Below are 6,000 nucleotides of genomic sequence, written 5' to 3'. Positions count from 1 at the left end.
TTTACTCTTCCCCTACCCATCTTACCTTCCCTACACCTTTAGCTCCTTTCTTCCCATTTCTAAATGTCAGTAATCTTATTAGAATCTTATGGATTGTTGCAGATTATTCACACCAGGGAAACTATTCGATATTTACACATGTGTGACTTATTTATTTCACTTAGGAGTGTATCTTCAATATGTATCCATTTTCCTATGAATGAATCTATTTTCTCGTTCTTTATGGCTGAGTAATATTCCATTTTATAGAAAAACCACATCTATACTGTAGCTACTTTCTAAGAATGTGATCTTAGGTAAATTTACCTAAGATCCCATTTTTCTTCTTCATAAACTTGCTATGAAGTTGAATGTGTTTAAGTGAATGATTTGTGTATATTGTAGTGGGTCCACAGTAAGTATAATTTCCTCCCCATTTTTCTCTTTCTACTTTTCTTCTTGTCTTCACTAATGAATTTGGCTGCCGGTAATAGATGTCACATTGATGGTTCATCTCTCTTTTTACTGCATGTGAGCTCAAGGATGAAGCTTTCTATCTTTCCCATCAATGCTCAATTATCTCTATCCATACTCTGTTTTCCCTCTAGGCCTCTCTGTATGTAGTATCAAACTCTCCTAGCAAGTTAGTAGGGTATTTCCTTGATGGGGAGGCTAATTTGTGATCAGTTCACTGAAGAGTCTACATGAGTAATCACAGTTTGGCCCCTGTACAAAGGAAGGGAGGTGAGGTTGTAATAGAACCAGTAGAAACTGTTCCACCTTCTCAGGGTGAACTTATTACTAACCTCAATGTAGACTAAGTTCCATCAGCTGCAGTGGTGATGCCAAGTAAGAGCCTGGAGGCAACAGTGGAGTTTGAAGTATTTTCTATAGAAATAAATGATGTGAAGTCTGAATGGGCAGTGATGTCCACAGATAGCTGTGCATTATCCACAAATGTTGGATGGAATATTTGGTTATGTGGCAGCCGTACCTGAAAGTCAATTGAACTACATTGTTACCTGAGATGAGATTAAAACTGATACTCTCACTCTGAGATGTATTCCTGCTAACAAATAAAAGTGGTAGAAAATTAAAAATTAAACCATTGGTTGCTGTCACTTACCTTAACGAGGTGCTGCTTGACATGATGCCAAGAAGGATCATCAGAAAGCCATCTGTGATATCTAGCAGTTATGCAGTTATAATGTCACCCAAATCAAACTTTGATGCATTGACCCTTAGGAAAATCTAGTTTCTGCTTACAGAGGTACTAGTCAATATACCAGTTTTCAAAACTCAATTATAATTTAGAGCTGCAACTGGGATACTATGTGAGAATGGACTGGCAGGTGACACGCATGCATTTGGTCAACAAAGAGTCTCAATGCTAAGCCTTCTCTGTTGAGGGATAAATTCAGCCCCAGAGCTCAAGTGAATATTGCTGTTTTTCTAAAATCAAATTTAACTCACATTCGAGAGAAACAATCCTCCAAAAATAATTTTCATTCTCATTTTTCTTCAGAGTCCATAGTAAAACAGTAGGTTGTGACAACTATCATCTCCCCTTTTTGTTATACCTCTCCACACGCCTTTCCTATTACACTCAGTTGATTCCTTGCTCGTAGCTAAATATATTATGCATTTTCACACTCCAGACCTCAGTTTATTCTAGGAACTTCAACTGAGATGCTCTCAAATATCTTTTCTGTTTGGAGATGGGGCTTTGGAAAGCAATTGTCTCATGACATTTTTGAAGTCCTAGCAGATTAATGCACTGAAGAGATCATACTCTGATGGCATTAGTGTGAGGTAATGGAAACCTAGGAGCTGAGGCGGAAGTTGAAAGAAGTGAGTCCTGGGGGTATGATCTTGGAACCAATATTTCTTTGCTGGTTCCTCCTTGGTCTCTGGTTTTTCCTCTCTTTCTCGGTGGCTTCCCTCCACCACATTCTTTTGCCATAATGCTGTCTTCCAGCCATGGACTGAAATCGCTAAAATGTGAGGCATATTAAACCTTTCCTCTCTGCTGGGCATGGTGGCACACACCTGTAATCCCAGCTCTCGGAAGGTTGAGGCAGGAGGATCACTTTGAGTTCAAGACCAGCCTGGGCTACATAGTGAGTTCTAGGTCAGTCTCAACTACATAATGAGACCCTGTCTCAAAAAAAAAAACAAAAACACACACACAAAAAAAAAACTTCCTCCTTGAGGTTGCTGATATTGGGTATTTGGTCATAGCAATAACTGATACATCTTTCTTCACATGTTTGAATATTGAAGTTTATCTTATTCCACTATTGAGTTAATTTATCAGTCTCAAATTCTGTGGTCAGAATTAATCACTTGTTCCTCAGCACTGTGATCTTTCTCATCTGTTAGCTGGAAATAATTGAGAATGCATCATGGGGTTTGGGAAGGATTAGATAAGTTAATATGCAAAGTATTCTTTTTTATTTTTCTTTCTAATCATCTTCTCATTTTGCATGCTGCTCGGAAATATTGTGACTCCTATTACCCTCTAGCTATGACCCTGTTCTTCACTCCTGCTCTCCATAAAATCAATTCCAATCAGGCACTAATAAAGCCTATGATACAAAAACTATTCTTCCAAGGACACACATGACCTCCTTATTGCTAAATCCAGTTTTTGTTTTCTTGTTCTTTTCTGCTTGTATTCCCAGCAGCATCTTGCAGTGTTGATGGCCCTTAATTCTTTGAAACACCTCTTTTCCTTGGCTCTTTGATATTTGAAGTACTCCAGGATTCAGTATTTGCCACCCACCCCAACTCTACTCACTCCATAGTGAACCCCATCAAGCCTCATGGCTTTGAATACCAGAATTACTCAGGATTAGTCCCTCACTTCGCATCTAAAATTCATACTTCTCTACACCAATGCCTCATATAGTCCTACATAATATGTACATTTGTAAACTCTGATAGACTTGTTACCAAATAGAATTCATAACCTTCCTCCTAAACCATCTAATATTCTTTTTCCATACTGCTTAAGTGTAATTTGCACAATCCCAAAGTCTGTATCCATAACTGAAGCCATCACTATTTTCCTTACGATACTAAGTGTCAATCCAGGGCCTTGCTCATGGTAGTCAATGGGACTACCACTGACCTACATCCACAAGTCCTAGACTTGTTGTTTACTCCCGCTTTTCTTTCATATCCCACATTTGATCTATCATCAAATCTTGTTTATATTAATCAACAAAAATCTCATTTGTAACAATGTCACTTCTACCACTCAGATCCCAGAAAACATCACTGATTATTTTAAATTATTATCCTACCCTCCTAAGCTACCACTATCTTTGGCTTTCCCCCATAAACTACCCTAATCAACTACAATGATTCTATAATAACATGACAGAAAATTCACTCTTTTAATTAAAATGAGGACACACCATTTTATCCAAGAGAAAAAGCAAGTCCATCACCACTTGCCACAGCCTGCTTTATGCATTTTTAAGGACAAATAAATCATTGAAAGACAGTGTGTTTCAGGAAATGATAAGTACAGTGAAATAAAAACAGAAGAGGACCATAAAGGGAGTGATGAGGTGAGGCCATTAAGCTGAAATAAATGTCTTTCCCCTCTTTTATACTGTTTTAACCATGCTCGAATCCTGATTTCTTGTACACCCCATGTGTCCTAATGTCTTTGCAGTTATTCACTCCTGTACCTCACACATGTCTCCATGGTTCATCTTTGTAGCTTTGTTCAAATGTCATCTTCTTAGAAAGGCCTTCTTTGTCTCAAAACTGTAATTGAAATTCCAATGTGTCCATTCTGTTGCACCCTGCAACCTACTCCTCTGCTTTATTCATTTTCCAGACAGCAGATATTTCTTTGCTACATGCTAAATGTTACACCTATTTGTGTAGACAGATTTTGGTATTTTATCCATTACAATATTTTCTGCACCCAGAACAGTACTTGCCACAAATAGTTACTGACTGAATGGTTACAAAATAAGACAAGTTTCTCTGATTTGTTTGTGATCTCCACAAATGTCTACTGCTCTGGACTGCAGACAATATTTTATTTGTCTTTCTCTTTCCACTGGCAAACAGCATACTTAAAATAGAACTGATTGTTGGATATAAGTATATATAGTACAGCAGACCTTCTCCTTGCAAAGTTGAAGCACAATCATTTTTAATGAATAATTTAGTAATCTAAGTTACGGAATTTTTTACTCACTGATAGGCAGTGTCCTGAGTGACTAGATAGATTCTGTCTTACTTTTCAGTCAAAATAAAAAGTAGTAGGCCAGCTGTTCTTGCAGAATATGTTATTTGGAGGCTGAACTGGGTGAAATGTGGCTCTGGAAGTTCTCAACTGAAAGAGAAACTGGAGGTTCACATAGAAGTGAAAGCCGAATGGGGCTACCAGGACCCAAAATTCACAGAAATCTGAAAATGTGGTCTGTCTGTGTGTCTAAAATGTTTCTATGGAAACATTTTAATGGAAAATTTTAATGGAAAAATAGAGTGGAGCTCACAAGATTTAGCAATAGAAACATAAGAAATTCAGTTAAATTATGTGAATTTCAGATAAATGATATTATTTAAATATAAATATGTACCATGAAATTTGGGGGATATAATCATACTAAAACAAACAAGCAATTGGATTATCTTGGATGATGTCTAAAATCTCCCTTCAGCCCATTACTACCATCTGTCAATGAACAGGGAAACATTGACTTCGCATTGTTCCTAAACAGGAAACCTAAATAGTTCCCAATATATCTTTATTGAATGAAGAAGGAAATGGTACCCAAAAAGTGGGAAATGGAAATAGTACAAGATAATGTTATCCCTTTATCTTTGTTATAATCCATAAAATAATTTCACTCTCAATTTGTCTCTTGAAACAGAAAATCAAAGTCTTTATGCCACAGAAACTAATTCAACATGTAAAATCATCTGTCATAATGACCATAAGTATGTGCCTTCCACTGCTAAATCTTGGAGAAGAAGTGGGGTGATGATTAAAGCTAAAATTATGTCATTTAAAATCAAAATGTGTGCATTGTGAGTTGTACTGTCCCTGAGAAAATCTAGGGGATTTAGCACCATGCTCCCGAACTGCCTCCTTTGCATGCTCAAGTCCCTTGTCAATCCAAAGGCACATTATGAGCAGGTGGGGATGAGTATGTTCAGGCGCTTGCTACCTGAAGTGAAGGATGATTGGAGCTAGGCAAACCAGTCTTATAGTGTTATGGGTAGAATTGCCTTCCAACCCATGTGGTAAGTCAGTTATACCTTGGAATGCTGCTCATAAAATGGGACAAAACAGACCAGTGAAGAGTGCCTGGTCCTCATAGAGCTAAGCTGCTACCCAACCCCCACTGCCCTGGGCCTCCAAGCAGTGTAAAATGTGAGGAGCAGAGCTGCACAGGCGCCCCTACAGCATCACCCCAGTGACCCCACCCAACCTCCGGCCTCTTGGTTGTGCCATCACCTGGATCCACACCATAGAAGCGTGGTGGGAGGTGGTAATAAATGCCATTGAAGTGAGCTCCAGAAGATAGAGTAGAAGTGAACAACAGAAAGAGGGCCTCTCTCAGGCTCCTTGATGAAAATTGAAGACCACTGGAAAAGTGAAGAGAATCTCTGCAATAAAGGCAAACCAAGCCCCCATGGCTGCTAGGTTGGAGGGATCACCACCTCCCATCAGAACCTGAAATATTCTCAGGGGAAGGCCAGATGGAACCTGCAGTATCACCTTACAGAGTTCAATCCTGCAGGAGGTCAGGGAGCTGTTCCTGGACCTTGCAGCCAGAAATCAGCCGGAATCTCAGGTGTCTGCTGCTGGCTTGCTGAGACTGATTGACTTAGTTCTGCACATTTCTACCCTCTTTGTCTATTGTGGCAACAGAGACATATGCTGAATGAGGCCATTCATTTTTATTTTTTATTTTTAAAATTATTTTTTCCTTTGCTCTTATTTTTAATTTCTTTTTTTTCCTCATTGAGTTTATTGGTACTTTTTAG

Source organism: Fukomys damarensis, unplaced genomic scaffold, assembly GCF_012274545.1.
Source record: "Fukomys damarensis isolate Sample0158 unplaced genomic scaffold, DMR_v1.0_HiC HiC_scaffold_39, whole genome shotgun sequence".
Taxonomy (NCBI): Eukaryota; Metazoa; Chordata; class Mammalia; order Rodentia; family Bathyergidae; genus Fukomys; species Fukomys damarensis.
This window is presented reverse-complemented; position numbering follows the sequence as displayed.